This window comes from Vanacampus margaritifer, chromosome 8 (assembly GCF_051991255.1).
Source record: "Vanacampus margaritifer isolate UIUO_Vmar chromosome 8, RoL_Vmar_1.0, whole genome shotgun sequence".
NCBI lineage: Eukaryota > Metazoa > Chordata > Actinopteri > Syngnathiformes > Syngnathidae > Vanacampus > Vanacampus margaritifer.
This window is the reverse complement of record NC_135439.1, coordinates 20314767-20333297: the sequence shown is the minus strand read 5'-3', so window position 1 is coordinate 20333297 and position 18531 is coordinate 20314767. Positions and strand designations below refer to the sequence as shown.

The 18531-nt window shown below is 40.5% G+C and overlaps 1 long non-coding RNA gene across 1 annotated transcript; it reads left to right on the top strand.

Annotated features, from left to right (window-relative positions):
- The first annotated feature begins 2813 nt into the window (after positions 1 to 2813).
- On the top strand, positions 2814 to 6161 carry LOC144056665 (uncharacterized). The gene is made up of 2 exons (XR_013295091.1): positions 2814 to 5159; positions 5878 to 6161. It is a non-coding gene; the product is annotated as an uncharacterized LOC144056665 (long non-coding RNA).
- The last annotated feature ends 12370 nt before the right edge of the window (positions 6162 to 18531 follow it).

Here is an 18531-nt window from a genome sequence, read left to right as displayed (position 1 = left end):
ACAATCAGATCTGTGACTCAAATCCATGATTCAGTTCAAAACTTGAGTCTTCTGATCTGTTGCACAACTGCTTCTATACCCAAATAAACAATGAAGTGGTCTTAATTATTAAAATCATCAGTGATATTCAAAGTATCAAGGGAAGCTCTGTGATCCCCAAGGCGTGGAAATTATTTGGTCAGGCTCCTACTTAATCTGTGATGGCATGGTTAAGAGAAGGCCTCTTTGTGGAGCGGAGCCCCAGGCTGGCCCATCGTACCCAAAAAGCAGACGCCAAAGTGTCACAAAAACACGACCACATGCTCGCATATGCAAAGTCCGGCGCATTCTTCAACCAGGTAACGCACACAACACTGTGGAATTTGCGGCGACAAATACTGAGTCATGAGAAAAGTTGAGCGGGAGTCGCTGTGTCTCGGTGCGCTCGCCGCCCTCTTTCTTGGCGAGGGTGATTGGAGTGAGAGGAAGGACAGCGGGTCTTTAGCGGGATAGAGAAGAGGAAGGAAAGGCAATCAGGCGACCTGAGCAAACACGTGGGGGTCTGCTCTGACCGTTTACACACAGATGTGCTCGCAGCTGAGGCGGCCAGGAAGCAGGCGTCCACTGTTTCTCCCTCATCTCATCCTTTTTTCTTTCTCTTTGTTTGTTTTGTTCATGTTTTTCCACTCTCTCTCATTGCTTTCTTTTGTACTTTTTTGTTGGCAACGCTTCTCTGTTTCTCTATTTTTGTTGGTATCCCCCCCCCCCCCTCATTTGGAAGATTACAGTCAAATAACGGGCTGAAGAGATTTTGAGCAGAGCCAGCCATTAATGAGTGCTCGATTAGGGCCAATTAGAGGTCATCGTCATTGAGTTCAGTTTGCCCTCACACACCCAAGAGACAAACTGACCGATTAAAGACTCGAAAGGAAAAGTTGCCGATTACCCCTCATTGAACTCTCCACTCTGCTCACATCTGCTGCAGAGGTTGATCTGATGGGGTTTCCCACAGGCTTGATATGTTCCAATTGGATATACTAATAGAGGTTGAGAGATTTATAAAGGTGCCGTTTTGTTTCCAATCTCTCATGTTCTCATAATGTCTAATGAAATACTGTATCATCACTTGATGAGGATTTTCTTTTTGAGTTTCTAACTGAATTACATTTTCCTTGTTCCCCTGCATGCTTTACATCTAACGAAATGTATTGGTCACCTTAAGGGTCATGATCACGTACACATTGGTATGTTGAGTGACGTGCAGTGAAGTTCTTGACTGGTGACGCATTGACTGCTCGGGAGTCAGATTTTAAAATATGAACTCAAAATAAAATATTTTAAATTTGTTTCAAGTAAAGGGGAAGTCAACCCCAAAATTTCCTTTACAATAATATGTTGTATGTGCCCCCCTCCAGTCTAAACCCAGCATTTTACAATTAATCACGGCTTAGTTTCAGATAACAGGTTAAGCCGTGATTGGTTGTTACCTGAGCCTTGATCATTGTGATGTCATTTTCAGTCGACAGCAAGTGACAAAATGGCAACACCCCGAGATAGATAAAAATAGGTGGATTTTGCTGCTTAACTCATATTCCACAAACACAATATTAATCAAAATGCTGTGTTTAGACTAGTGGGACCACATACAACATATTATAGTAATTTTCCCCCCTCCTCTAAGGTTAAAATAGAAATTTTAAACATTTATTTTTTAAAGCTTTTAAGTATGCTTCAATCATTCCCACTAGCGAATAGCTCCAAAATAAAATACATATTTAATATAAGGTACATTTTTTCTTGATGGTCTTATTTTGAAATGATGATACAATTCTAAACTACTGCAAACTACAATTACAATAATAAACATATTGTATCTCTGACAATGTCAAGCCAGTCTGAGCATTATTATCCTTGTAACTGAAGAAAATTATCTCGCTATTGGATACTAGGGATATTCAATACCACTTTTTTGCAGAGTATTCACTCTTTGACTACTCACCGATACCAAGCACCAATACTTCTTGTACTTCTGATATATATAAAATTACATTTAACACACCGATAAAAAAAAAAAGTGAACAAAGCCCTTTTTTATGACACAAATAATGATTCGCCGATGTGTCAAACTGCCATAGTATAGCGATAACTACAGCTGATGAGGACTTAATGTCATCTTTTGATTGCCTAAAGTACTGGTGGCTGGTATAGGCAACATCTAAGATTACTGATACCTGAAAATAAGACTGGTATCGGCACCAATACTGATGCCTTGTATCTGTACTTGCCTATGCTTGTTGGATAACATTGTATGATTATAGTGTCATAATGTTGTGGCTGGTCATTCAATTGATATTTAAGATATACAAATATAAACTTAGAAACTTTATAAATAAGAATGTAAAGAAATAAACTGGTTTTATGAAATATTTTTAATCTAAATGTCACAAACACAAAGAAGTACAGTCGTGTAGTTACTCCAACCAAGATGCTGTGGCACAATATTGTGCTGTGAGACATAATAAATTATTTTTTCTTAAATTTTTTATGTATTGATTACTAATATATTGTCGCTGTCCTGTGAAAAACACTTGTACATTTTTTTTTACATTTTATAGATGAAACTAAATGCAGATATCCCAAAAACATAAAAATAAAATAAATAAAATGGACATAAATGTTTTTCACAGGACGACGAGTTCAGCTATCTATGCCAGTGACATATATTAATGTGTGTTGAGAGATTTGTTTATGATTACTCTAGGCTACCGTACTCGAAATGTCATAGTGGCGTAGCAGGAAGTGTGTGAGGAGTACTCCTACTCCTCACACACTTCCTGAGCAGGAACGTGTTGCTGCACTGAGCTGGAATAAAGACTGTGTTAAACTCAACAAGGCCGTGCTCCTTTCTCATGACATGGTGTCAGAAGTGGGATCATCCTGAGTGAAAACTACACGACGACAGTGACCAAAGGATGGCAAAGTTTGGTCCCCCGGAGTTGTTTGATTTTGCCCAGCCAGCAGAGTGGCCGGTATGGAGGCAGCGGTTTTCCCGCTTTCACGTCGAAGCTCGACCGGGAGAGCCGCGAAGTGCAAGTTAATTCACTCTTTTATTCCATGGGAAGGGACGCCGACCCTATCGATGCTTCGTTTGTGTTTCCTGCTGCCACAGAGGATATACCACACCTTGAGTTTGATTTTAAGACCGTAGTGGAGAAGTTTGACAGACAGTTAATTCCGAAGCGGAACGTAATTCATGACCGCGCATGTTTTCATAAAAGAATGCAGACGGCAGGAGAAACAGTGGAAGCTTTTGTGTGGAGCCTGTATGAGCTTGCGCAGCGCTGAGAGTTTGGAAATACGAAGGATGAGCAGATTCGGGACAGGATTGTCATCGGAATACTGGACAAGGATGTGTCACAAAGACTTCAACTTGAGACAGAAACACTAGAACGGGCCATACAAGTTGCACGGCAAAATGAACAAATTAAGCAGCAGAGTGTGCAAAGGGAAGAGAGTGGCTCCAATGAGGTGAGACGCAAACAGTACAACAGCACAAAGAAGAGTTAAGATAAAGCACAGTCAGAAGCCACAGCAGTCACATTGACAAAAATGTGGGGACACGAAACATAACTGTACACGGTGCAATAGGAACCACAGCAAAGGGGAACCACTGGCCTGCTTATAATAATAAGTGCAACAATTGTAACAAAATGGGACATTTTGCAGTAGTGTGCCGAAGTAAAACACTAAAAGAGGTCAGAACTGAGAATGTAGAAGACGAAGTGGACACAGATGAGGATTCAGTTTTCATTGGAAGACTTTTCCTGGGTGAAATGAATAAGGCAAAGCCAACAATAAAAGATGAGCCAGTTTCAGACAGCGATTGGGAGGTGCTGCAGGTCAATGGCAGCCAAGTCGTTTTAAAAATCGATACGGGTGCTGACACCACCGTGATCACAGAGAAAACGTTTAGTAGAATGCATAAAAAGCTAAAATATATCTGTTGTAGGCCAACTGTATACAGTCAAGGAGGAAAAGTCACGTGTGGAAAAATTCCTCGCAACTACTATGTACAAAAATCAGAAGTGCAAGTATTGGATAATTGTCATAAGGGGCCATTTGCAAGCAATTTGTTGAGTAAGACAGTAGCAAAATGAATGGGATTGGTCACAAGACTCAATTAAATAAATAATGACCATACAGAAAATGTGTTTGGGGAAATAGGTCTGCTGAATTGTGAGCCTGTAAAGATAGAGCTAACAAGTGATGCAGTGCCTTACAGCGTTAGTACACCTCCCTTTTCCCCTCCTGCCGATGGTAGAAAAGGAGCTAAAGCGCATGTTAAACCTTGGGATAATTGAAGAGGTCACAGGCTACAGACTGGTGCGCACCAATGGTCCCAGCTCCAAAACGCAACAAAGATGAAGTCAGAGTATGCGAGGACTTAAAACCTTTGAACAAAAAGGTAAAACGTTACATTCTACCAACATTGGATGACATAACACCTAAGCTAGCTGGAGCTAAAGTTTTCCCTACGTTAGATGCCTCGAGCAGTTTTGACAAATACCCAAGCTAGACCCAAGCTAATGAAAATTAACCACGTTCATCACTTCAATGGGACGGTTCTGTTTCAAGCGTCTACCATTTGGGATAACGTTAGCGCCAGAGAACTTTCAGCACAACCGACCCTTGGATGCAGTGCTACGGACAATAAAAGCATCAGGTCTGAAGCTCAATCCATCGAAGTGCCACTTTAGAAAGTTGCAGTACTTCGGTCACATCATCAGTGTGGATGGTGTGAAGCCAGACAAAAGTAAGGTGGACGCCATAACCAAAATGTCAAGTCCCACAAACGTAGAGCAGCTTCGACAGGTGCTAGGATTGATCAATTTTGTGGGCAAATTCCTACCAGGCTTGTCCATAACTCTGCACCCAGTTACCAGCCCATTCAAAAAGGAGAGTGCATGAATCTGGGAGGAACCTCAACAGCACACATTCAACAAAGTTAAAGCGATGCTCGTGGAAGCACCTGCCCTAGGCTACTACGATGCAAGATGGCCGACGGTGGTCAGTGCGCATGCTAGCAGCTACGGCCTGGGCGCCGCATTGCTACAGGACCATGAAGGGGAGCTACGGCCGATTGCTTTCTGTTCCCGTACCCTTAATGAGGCGCAGAAAAGGTATGCACAAATTAAGAAAGAGTGCTTGTCATCCGTTTGGGTCTGCAAACGTTTTGCTAGGTACATACAGGGCATAGGTTGTCTTAGATTGCAAACAGACCACAAGCCATTAGTTCCACTGATAAATATGTACGACCTTGACAAAGCGCCATTACGGTGTCAAAGACTGCTTGATGCGCCTTATGAGGTTTAACGTCATTGCCGAACATGTTCCTGGTAAACAGTTGGCAGTACACGCTGTCAAGACACCCAATGAAAGGACACGATGAGTCAGACATGAATAGTCAGGTTGAAGCCTATGTAAATACTGTGGTGAAGCTTTGGTCAGCTAAAATTGAGGAAATACATAGTGCTACTCAGAATGACACCGGGCTGCAAAAAGTGATCACACACATAAGGAATGGATGGCCGAATAGAATGGCAGAGTCCTCACCTCTGCGGGGATTCCACGCAGTTAGGGCACATCTGTCAGAACTTGATGGTCAAGTTTTGTACCAAGATCACCTTGTAATTCCAACGAGACTCAGATCGAATGTTCTAGACCAGCTACACGTGGGGCACCAGGGCCTGACTAAGTGTAGGGAGCGGGCTAGAGCGACAGTTAGGTGGACAGGTATAGGATCTCAAATCACTAAGAAAGTGACATCATGTAGCTTCTGTAACGAGCACAAACCAACACAGAAAAGAGAGCCACTGATGACAACTCCCTTGCCTGCAGGTCCATGTCACAGGATTGCAGCTGACCTGTGCGAGCTGGATGAGAAAAACGTTCTCGTCGTAGTGGACTATTATTTGAGAGACATTGAAAGTGCTCCTCTTACTTCGATAACAAGCAAATAGGTTAAAGGCAAAATGAAAAACATGTTTGTGAGATGGGGAGTTCCACTTGAACTGGTTAGTGATGATGCAACACAGTTTACATCAGCTGAGTTCAAAGATTTCAAGCAGAAGTATGAGTTCTCCCATATCACTTCCAGTCCCCATTACCCGAGATTTTCGAGAGAGCAGTTCAAACAGTTAAACATTCTAAAACAGCCTGACTAGCCTTGATGTCTTATCGTGCTACTTCAATTGCTGCAACCAGTGCCGACAAATCCGCACCACAGTTCCGGTGCGGAAGAGACGTTGTTGCCACGTCCGATCGACCCGCACAAGGTCAGCGCTAAAGATGTCACTGCAAAGGAGAAGTATCGTTTCTTCTACAACCGGCGACACTCAGCTCACCCTCTCCCAGAGCTCGATGGGGAGAAAGGTTGGAAGACGCGGGCTAAAGTCATCAGTAAGTCAGCGGAGCCGAGATCCTACTTCTCCAAGTGGTCCCGGGAGCTGCCCACACCGAGGAGCAACTGCAACAGCCGGGAGCCGAACCTGCCTCACCACGTCAAGTCTCCAGTTCTCCAGACATGGGACGGGTTGGTCCGAAGGAGTCATCATTGATCCGGCCATCACCAGTCCCTGGTCAAGGGTTTACTCCCCAGCCGCCAACTCCATCAAGACCCACGAGGAAGACCGCAAGAGGTCGGGAGGTGAGACTTCCTCTCAGGTACGAAGACTGAGGGTCGTTTCGTTGTGTTGTTTGGCTGATATGTTTATGTTAATGTGTTCAAAGACAGTTTATTACTTGTTACATTGTATTAAAAAAAAAGTTCTGAAAAGTAAAGGGCAAAATAATCCCTTATTCAGACGGAGGGCAGTCTAACCCGAGGATTTGTGATGTTTCCTTAAGTGTGCAAAAGTAAACAAATGTGAATTAGGTGGTGGTGACTTTATTTCAGTGATAAAAAATAAAATAAAAATTGCAATGTTTCTTTAAAAAAAAAAAGGGGGAAGATGTTGTGAGATTTGTTTTATGATTACTCTATGCTACCGTACTCGAAACGTCATATTGACGTAGCAGGAAATGTGTGAGGAGTAGGAGCCTGAGCGGGAACGTGTATATTGTTGCTGCACTGATCTGGAATAAAGACCGTGTTAAACTCAACAAGGCCGTGCTCCTTTCGCATGACAATGGGTAAAACTGTTAAATGCTCTTCTATTTGATGGCACAATGTACAATGTGTATGCACCATTTCTTATTCATACTGCAGAATAAATCATTGCTTAGACTGAGACTATATAAATTCAGTTTAACAGAGCCAGATTTGACACTAAATTAGTAACACACACACACACGCACAAACACAATAAAAAAAAAATCAGTTTCCAATTGTTAAAAAAAAAGAGCACTGTAATTTATTAAAAAAAAACAAAAAACATAATAAAACATAAAAAGAAGAACGTAAAGAAATGCACTGGCCGAGTTACAACAACAATTGCAGTATTAGATGTGCCTTTCAGGGGCGTGGCCTAGTCAGAGACAGCAGGAGCTGCAGTGGAGTTGGCCCAATTTGACAGGTGAGTGAACGTGTGGAGGTGAGTTTCAGCCCACTGTAGCTTCTTGTGATTGTTCTCATTTTGTATTTGCGTGTTACTGGATTTGATTGTTTGCCCCATTCAGTTAATGGCTGAAAGTGCATCAGCGCCTGTGCGGTTCTACCTTTTCTTTCACGTCATTTGAGCGGAAGTGTATCTGAAGCTCACTCTGAACTAAAATTTTGGATTGAAACAACGCAAAATAAAGTAAGTCAACAAAGTGACATGACTTGACAAACCCAGGTAACTAACTTTACATGGAAAGTCAAGTAAGTACCACTGTAGAAGTGCCCGTACGCATGTGCATCCACAGCTAAATATTTGAATTTGAGAATTTATGGCTGTCATTCAGCAATTCTTTGTAGAGCAACAGATAAACTGAACAAGACATCCTTTGCAAACTCACCTCATGAATTACGTGACACAAAAGAGCCATAAAATAGGATGTTACTTATCTGTTCTATCAGCGGCCTTCTCCAGCACAGATGAAGTACAGAGATCTAAGATGCATTGGGGGGGGGGGGGGGGTGAGCTCGGTGGCCACCTAGATCAGAGCAACCAGAATTTTACGACCCCAACCTGGAACTGGACGTCTCGGCTCATTCGGGCTTCCTACCTCCCTTCTGCCTCCCACCCATGTCACCCCGTTTGCTTTTAACAATCCCACTGCCACCACAACTCCTTCCCCACAAGTAATGCTCCATTTCTTTGTGTCCCCCCCGCAGAACTCCCACTCATTTCTTGTCTCGCACTCCCCCCAGAGTATTTGTTTTTTCATCAAATTAAATTAGAGGAATCAAAAGGTATCCCGGGCATCCTTTCACTAAGTTGAGTTAGGGAGCGAGGGACGGCAAAGATGAAAGGAAGTTGAGTGCAGTTCAGATGCAGGTCTTGGTGCGTGTGTTGCAATTTGGGGGTTGACCTTTGCCTGGGCCTAACTAAAAAAAGCATCGCTCCTTCCTAAGACCCCTAGAAGGATATTAAAGCAGCAATGGAGGACAGTATCAAGAGAATACAAACAGCAGACATGTTTTTCTTGCCTTTTTGTTTATTGACAAAAGCAGAAGTTCGACTTAAGCTATGATGAAGCACTGACTAAGCGCTTAACTGTCTCAAGTGTGATAGCCACCAGTCACCGTGAACACGCTATAAAAAGGGCATTCTCATTTCAAGGATGAAGAGACATTCATAGAAAAAACAATGTCATGGTTTCTGGCAGAAGAAAAGGCAGACATCTTGAGAAAACAAATGTTTCCTCTGAACAACTTTCAGATCAATCCGGATAAATATGATGTCATCAAAAAAAACTTTCACAGTAAAAACTGACACGCAGCACTGACAGCAGATAATCACTGATGACCTCTGTTGACAGGAAATAACCGCATCCTGACCTGCCCGAATAACCAATCTCATGGGCAATCTCTCCGAATGTCAGAAATTACTGAGAAAAAGTCAAATGTGTTTTAGATCTTGCATCATTTTCCCCTTCAATGACCCATATGGCCTTTCTACCACTGCAAAACTATGGCCAGTTTGTCACTTACAACAGAACACGCTTGACTTGGTACATGGTTGTAAAAACAGCTTTGCAATTTACATTATAGTTACTTATGATTTGGCTTTGACTTTTTTTCTTTCTAAATTTAGTTTCACAGCATGTTTGTTTAATTTTATTTTTTGAAAATGTTTTGTTTTAGTTTAATTTTTATTAGATTTTGTCTTAGTTTTATTTATTTATTTTATTCATGTATTTATTTATTTATTTGTGTGCAAAATAATATGTTGTAATACCAAAATAAATACATATAAAACCAACCCCCAAAGGGACAAATTCTTTGGCAAAGATGAAAAAAAGGACATTTTTGCTATAATTATACTTTTCTGTTGTTTTGTAAACATAAAACATAGCTTCAGTTATATATACAATATAACTATCAAACGATTACATTTTTAATCAGATTAATCACATCTTAGAATTTTGATTAATCACAATTAATCGCTTAATTAAAAAAGGCTTTTTTTTATCAACAATTTTTACCCATCAAATTTGAAGAGCACCTGTTACAGTATGTGTTAATTCTTTCGACATTTAATGTTATGAGAACGTCTTCAACCTTTTTTTGATCCACTGCACATGCTCATCCTCCTCTTTTTCCAATTAGTTAATTACTTGAGTAATTTAAAATGGAAAAAAAAGACCCTAGTAAATTCAAACATTTATTGAATGCTTTACTTTAATTCATGTAGTCATGTTTATTGCTCAAACACAACCTGTGCTTTAACGTAGTCATCCGCTGTCAAGATGAAGCATAATCTGTGGTAAAAAATTTATAGTGTGATTAATCTGCATTAATACATGATTAATGCGATATTTTTTTGTGATTAATTAATTAGTTAACGCTTTACTTTGACAGCATTTACTATATATATATATATATATATATATATATATATATATATATATATATATATATATATATATATATATATATACTGTATATATATATATATTATAACAAAATGTTATTAGTTGTTGTAATTAGTTGTTCGTTTACAAAAATAACCTTGACTGGGTAATATTGCTTTTCAAAACAGTGAAAAAATAAACATGATGAGCATTTCTGCACGCGGAAAATTGACAGTGACAGAGAAGAGTATAAAGAGTGATTTTCTGAAAAAATATGTTTTTGAGCTGCTTGCATACAGGGTGTAACACTAACAGTTAGTTATATTGCTACCTTGTGGACCTCCCATGGCAAAGCCAACAACACGGATACAACATTTTGAAAGATGCTTTCAATGTTCTACTGTAAAGGAGTGAAAGAGAGCATTGTGTATCATTGCGCTGGTCAAAGGTGGCCTTATACTCTATCAGTGCATTAAAAATAACATTTGTGATTGCATATAATTAATATTTCTGGCTACTTTGTCCTGACGATTATTTGCAGTCATAATCATGATCCACTTGGCTGTGCTCACTTGGCTCCCACTCAGTCATAAGCGTTCTCTGTTTATACACAATACTGACTAAATTGAACCATTCAGCTTCCCTAATCACATGAACTTAAAGCAATTCGAATTTAGAACATTATGAATTTGCATCGGTCATATGACTGCCTTTCACATTCTCCCCGCTTCAGACGTTCTTTGCCTGATTAGTCAAGTGTGAAATCAACCACAAGCTAGGTAGCTGTCAGAGCAGGGTGTGTGCATGCAGAACATCTCGCATCGCCAGCCTCCCCCATCCGCCACATATTAGCCCACAAAGGAGGTCAGTCTCCTCTCGGAGGGGGCAGGGAGCATGGAGGATGTTCACCTGGGACAGTGCAGGTAGTATGCCGCCACCCCCCACTGATCACCTGCTCTAGCGCACAAATCCATCCTTACTGTCTGAAGACAAATGAGCCCATTCAGAGCAGAGCGCAAGTACAGTACTAATGTCTTGGAGGGCTCAAAGGAGAGGGAGTCTAAACTCGCCATCCTCTTACATGCCTGTATAATGTCTGCCACCATTACCAGCACTCCCTTCCACCCAAATCACTTTCACTGGCAGGTAACTGGAGAAATGCATGAGTGGGTTCAGGACAGCTTGGCCTGTAGCCAGGAGAGGGGAGAGGAGGACCTTCCCTGTATGGATCCCCCTCCCACAGGGACGAACGAGTGAGACAGAGAATGGGAGGACAGTTGCCGCCCACAGAGACCCCGCCGTGCCTTGCTTAGACTCCTACGTTGTTCAGCTCTCTATAGTGGGCTAATGATGGTTGTGAGGGATTAAGTGACATGGCCTTTCTTTGGCTCTCCTGAAGTCATTCTCAAGCTTACCGCTTTCATAGCATTTCCTGTCAACAAACCCAAAGACCAAGGTCACAGCGAAAACGGACATGTTCAAGGGGATACGATAATGGAGATTTTGCAGATCCTTAAATCTTATAGTCACATGCTGAATTGTGGAACTATGAAGTCCTTGCAATGGTAGGATTCAGCTTCAGGTAAGGACTTGCATGGTTAGGGACCAGACAGTGCCACGATCAACCAATATTTAGTTTAAAGTGAAGATTCACTTTTGGAACCCATCCTCAGCCTCCTACTTTGGGTTGCTTTTTCAAATCTGTTCGCCTCAAAAAGTTTTGGAATGACAAGGTCAATTCCTTTGTTTTTGTTATAAATTGAGCAAAAAGTATTGGAACGGACATTAAAGTGAATAACATTTGATGGTGTAACCTTGACTTGCAATAACTGCATCAAGCCTGCGAGACATTGACTTCATCAGACTGTTGCATTCCTCATTTGAAAGGCTTTTCCAGGCCTTTACTGCAGCCTCTTTCAGTTCTTGTTTGTTTCTGGCTGTTTCTCCATTCGGTCTCCTCCTTAGGTGGTAAAATGCATGCTCTATTGGCTTAAGGTCGTTTCACCATGCACCAAAATACGACCAAGTGTTATCTATTTTAGAATAGCGACCCCCATTGGCCATGTAATTAATGAAAATATAGTAAAGTCAATCCAACCCCGGTCGTCTGGTCGGAAGATGAACGTCTGTCTATCTTACTGAGCTAACAGGCCTGTAATTACTTTAGTGTTTTTCATCATCACTGGGACTAATGGTTGGGGTTAGTAAGAGGCTCAGATTGTAGTATGGTTGACGTTACGAAACACATAGTCAACACACAAAAAAATACTGGCCTGTTAGCTCAGTCAGAAAGAAACTCTTCTTCCGACCACACTACCTGGGTTCGAGTCCCAGTAACTACACTTATGGTTCACTTTACAATTTTTTCGCTATTTACATGGCTGATAGGGGTCGCTAAATTTCAATACATAACACTGGGTCGTAATTTGGCACATTTAGAAACGAGCTATGTAGACGTATTAATTGGAAGACTGCCTCGGTGATTGACTTGGCCAGTCTAAGACCTTCCAATTTGTCTCCCTGATGAAGTCCTTTATTGTGTTGGCAGCGTGTTCTGGGCCATTATCCTGTTGCACGACAAAGAGGCTCCCAAATTAGTTTGGCTGTATTTATCTGTAAATTAACAGACAAAGTGGTTCTGTAGACTTCATTCTGCTGCTACTATCATGATGGTATTCTGAACGTTTGTCTGATATTCATCTTTTTGATCTGAAACGCAAATATCTTCAGTACACAGCATAAACAAAGGCATTGACCTTGCCGTTTCAATACTTTTGGAGGCGACTGAACGACCAACATGAGCAATGCTTTCACCAAAACAAAGTGGGATCTGGAAGTTCTCTACTGCCTTTACAAAAGGCAGTAATATAAGCTGGGAAGAGCTGAAAACCGTCTGATTTAGAGAACATAAAAATAATTTCATGAGAAGCACGAGTGGAAGGTCAGTGCAGTTTCCCTTGTTGATTTATTCAGACACTCATCCATGGTAACAAGCTTTGAAATTGTGGATATAAATGGTTGGAATGGGTTTCCTCCATGAGTGGCGCCACACTGACTCACTACGCAGAGTGGCCTTCAGGCTAATTTATATTTCTGCATTGAACTGATGCACTAAGATAGAATGCTGGTCCCAACCATGTACCAAACTGAAGTACACAATGTAACCTGACGTGCATATACATCACGTCCTCCCATGCTGCTATTTGCTGCTTGGTGGCAACATCAGTAAACTTTATATTAATGCAAAATTGTGACAGGGAAGCCTGTGGCCACCCAACTTGCATTTTGGTATGTAATGACAGCAATGCAAACGCTAATCAAAAAGGTTCCATGCTGAGCACATACGGCATGGCAACATTTACATAGAAGAAACAGAGTGGAAAGTTTTTTTTCATTACTCGCTTAATACTTCTCCTGAGTGTGCAATTCTTCACTGCCATAACACCCAAACGTTTAGCCGTGATTCATGTTTTTTAGTCCTTGGTTTGATTTCACTGGAAAAACACACACATACATAACACATATTGGCTTGATAAAATAAATAAAGGTATAAATAAATAAAACTTTTACAGTTTTGATTGGAAAAACCTCCATCTTATATGATGTCAAGCACCTGCAATGACAGACCGGGAAATACTTTTTTTTTCCCCAAACACTTTTTAAAATGCATGTACAGTCCTGCCACCATTACACAGGAGATGCATAATTTTTTTTAGGCGAAGAAATCATCAGCGGCATCATGCGCATTTACACATGCACAGCAAGCCTATCTGTCGATGATCGGTATGAAACGGCATTGTGCTCACTCATTGGCCCAGTGGGATGTTGCAACCCCAGCAACTTACCGGCCCTTATCTCTCCAGAGCAGACTGCGGCGTGATATGCATCTGTCATATTTGTCGGAAAGAAAAGACACCGTGGTGAGAGCAAGATGAGCAAAACTAAAAAAAAAAGAGAAAAAAAACAGGCCAGTAACATAAACTCACTTCCCTGCGGTTTGTGCATGACCGTAATCATTTGGTTGTTTGAGTCAACGTGATGGTCGAGGACGGCGCTTTGGACTTTTATTTCTGTTCCTATTATGACATAGAAGTGGCGATTGTCTGTCAATCAATCAATGGCGTGACACTTATCTGTGTCTTCTTTGTTGGTTTTATATAGTTCAAAAGAAGACCAAGCGAAATCATCTCAAAACCTTTTCCATTCAAAACCTTTTCTGTCAATAATAAATTAAAAATAAAGAAAGAAATTCCCTCCACTGTAACAAAAGCGGTCATTCAGAAGCACTTTTAAGTGCTTGCCGGTGTGTACTGATTGTCATTTATAATAAAATTTGAATGCAATTGGTTCATTCTCTATAGACGTCACACATCCCACAATGCACTGCGGCAAACGTAACTAATGTCACTTTGGTAGCACAAAAAACGTACAAATGCCACACTTTTACAATGGTAGACAGCGGTCGGTTCTGTACCAGAGTGTCTAACTAGAGGAGGCAAAATAAGAGGCGAGCATTTTACAGGCTCCCAAAAATGGAACCAAGGCATAGCCAATGGATCATATCAGCCATAAAAAGGGCCTAGAACAAGACAGAGAAGTGAGATCCTTCTCATAGTGGTGGCTATTGCCTGTATAGTATAGCAATCACTTCATATCAGGTAAGTCAATTACTGGATTAGTTAGTTAGTTATAGTTATTTATTACTAAATGATGGCCAAAAGCGTGATTCTGCACTTAGCAAATGGCGGCTGAACCAGCAGATGCTAACCGGATGCTAACTAGCAGATGCTTCCCACCACCTGCAGCATTCGGGTGAAAGAGTCTGTTTCGTTTATGTCGTGAAAACTTTAATTTTGCGCCACTGCGATTTTATAGATATTACACAGTTGAAATGAAAAACAGAAGCAGCAAAAACATTGTTTATGGCCAAATCAACAGACGCTAACATACCTAATAACAAAAGTGCAAAACATGAGTGAAAATGCTATCTTAGATGGTATATTGACCACACAGAAAGGGGGACATCAAATCCGAATTACACACACTTGTAACCTCCGAAGCTTTTGTATGATCGCAAGTACTCACCAGTGTAGTGAGAAGGAAATTCATTGCAGATCTGGAACACTCTCTAACATCCACATTTTTATATTTCTCACCAAAACCCGGTATTTAAGCGAGGGTGTGTAAACTTTCACTTTTCAATGTATCACTCCCGAAAACATAAGAAGGCCGTTAAAAAGTGGCATCAGCTATTTTTGGTAACACCTACCTCTTTGACAATGGAAGGAAGAAAAATGATCTTACATTGCTGTAAATTTTGACAAAGAAGGCCTTGCATAAACTCCAAGCTAATTCAACCTCTGACGATGAGATCAGACCATCCAGGATTTCATCATCCCGCAGATTATTGTAACCTTGTAACTTTGTGCAATCACCACAATTTATATGGAATATGGGTCACTTAATGTACTATATTTGGAAATATCCCTTGCATGGTTTAAGTGGCATGATTCTGATTATTTGCTTCCACGTTTCACAAGTCCCGTATATGTCATCATGGCAGTGTAAAGAGAAAAATATCGCATGGAATCAGATATCAGGCCTCTTCCAAAAATGAACATGATATGGATAGAAATGAAAGGCAAACCCTATTGGTCAGTGACTTACACGCATCTGCATCTATTAAAACACAAATAAGCAATGGTGAGGTAACCTGGATCTCAAGAAATGGGCGCTCAGGTCAACAAATGTAATGTACGTAACATTATATAATTATAATTACATTATTAGTCATCATTGTTTGGTCTTAAGAGTAATTATCTGCATTTTGGACATCTGTGAATATGATCAGCGACTGATCTCCGATATGAGTTATTTGAAATGTATAAGTAATGAAATTGGGCACTATGACCTGCAGTATAATTCTAGCCCTCTATGTATGACTGAAATAGACTTTTACTTACTTTAAGTGTTTGGTACTGGACAACATCCCAATTACTGTGACAGAGTTGTGATGCTGAGAAAACCAGAAGATGATCCTTTCTCAAAAAAGGAAGGTCAAGTGAACAAATATACTTTTTCTGTCGTGGTCTCATCCCTCTCTATGCTCCATTTATCATCTCAGACTGACTTTTAGCTTGCAAGTCCATCATTAATTGGCATCAAACACACACTCAAGCAAATTGCACACACACAGAAGTACACAGCGAGACATTTGTGTATGGAAAACATCTAATCCAGCTTATCCAGGCTGCCAGCCGAACAACTGGTGACACAGTTAATCACCAACATAAAAGGTAAAGACAAGACCAAATTGACTGATAGAATTATTCAATTTGCCAGTCTGATTAAAACATGCCGCCACTGTTACGGTTCAGTGGAGATCGTCTTCAGCAAAAAAAAAAAAAGAAAGACCACAAGAAAATTAATTTAAAAGTCAGTCATCTAAATGGCTTCATTCAATTACTGGTGCAAATAAAAATGAATCATAAAAGGCACGGACAAAAACCTTGCATAAGCTTTATGGTAAAAAAAAGTAATCAGGAAAGCACTTCAGCATTCTTGAAACAGGAGTCAAATTATCCAAACAAGGGAAGTTCCACTGGAACGGAAGACGGAGACTTCTATGACACCCTCTCCGATGCAGCCACGCTTGCTAGGTGCAACTCACGTGACCTTTGGTCCCATCCCAACAGCCCTTGCTCCTGGTGTGACCTTGTGCTACGTGGGTCAAAGCGAAGGGTGCGAATGAGCCAAGAAAAAACACAGGGAACGGAGACGGGGCTCTCTGATTTGTTTCCTTGGCAGGATGACAAAACTGCACGGAATGTTGTGGAGAGGGGAAAGAGAAGTGATCAAGAGCTCAAGGAAAAGGGGGAAAAAATAGATGACAGACACGGGGAGAGAAGCGCGTTGAGTAAGCCAGACTGGCAGTGCCTTCCATTGATTCATTTCCCCTCTCCTACTCTATTAACATTCTTTCTTTGTCCTTCTTCACTCTTTTGTTGCACAAGCATCAACTACATGCTCGCTCATCTTTTCGGCATTATGCCTCTTTCCTTGACTAATGAAAGCAATACAGGCTATGTGAGGGGCTTCTCTCGGCATACTGACACCAACGCGTTAAATACAACTAAAAGTGTAATTTATCTCCGAAGGATACACGCACACTCATACACGCACACACATAGCCACAGGAGACTGCAAACAAAAAAACAGAAAAGCAGTCACGAGAGCAAGCGGCTGCCTCTGTCAGCTGCATTTCACAGTGGTCTATCACAGGCAAAGGCTACACACACACTGAGCAAATGCTACCATCTTAAAAATACACAAATCGAGTGTCGGCGAACACACAAACACAAGTCCCAAGATGTGTGATGAATGCCGTGCGACAGCAGTAAGAAGCTCCTGTGATAAAGAGCCAAAAAACAGACACTCTGCTTTTAAGCACATCATGTCAGTTGACTAACTGAGCATTATGAGAAGAAACTGGGATATTGTCTTCTTTTATTATCCTGACACACTATATATTGGTTGAAAGTTAGCTGTCATTGGTTTAATAAAATATATATCAAAAGTTTTTTTCACAATCAACTCACTCAAAATGTTAATATTGTTGAGGTACTATGATTGTCCTGCATACCATTCCAAAATTGTAAAAAATAAATAAAAATAGATTAGGCCTCCTCACATTGTAGTATAGGGCTGCAAAAGACCCATCATGTCTGCCATCTAGTGGTGATAGGTGATATTACAACTTAAAACTACAGTCAACTGCATATTCACAGATTTTCACAGATCAGCACCCATGGATTTGCATATTCACATATCTTTTCCCTTAAAATAAAAAATTCCTTTTCCTCCATTCCTTATGGAAAACATACAGTAAGTTTTCATCTGTGTATTATGAAGAATGTTTTGGGTTTGTAAAAAATTAAACAAACAAAAGTAACGGTATACACACATACACACGCACACACAAATATATATATATATATATATATATATATATATATATATATATATATATATATATATATATATATTAGACTTTACGCTGGCCTGATCGGCTTCATCATGATCACCAGATTTTTCGCATTTTATGCTTGATCGGTGAAAGCCTGTCTAATGTCATAATTTGTTTGATCGATCAATGATGTCATTGATCGGATCCGCAAAATAGGACATTACAGCAAAAACAAACTAAAGCCAAAATTCTGTGCTAGTGTATGGGCGGCCAAAAGCTAATCTAATTTTAGCGTCCTTGTGTGCCGCGGGAGCTTTGCGCTGAGAGGCAGAAGTTCCGCCTTTGCGCCTTCGACCATCAAAATACAAAGTAATATAGCCTTCATATGTTTTTTATTATAAATTTTTTTTGATTGGTAAAAAGTCAGAAAACCATTTTATTTATGTCAAATAAAAGAAATAGACCAATGTAATGAATGGATGAACAAATTATTTTCCCGTGTGAACCAAAAAAGTCTATTCATCTGTGGTGACTTTAACATTGATTTGCTAAATCCAGCAATCAATGTTCTAACAATATCTTAGAGC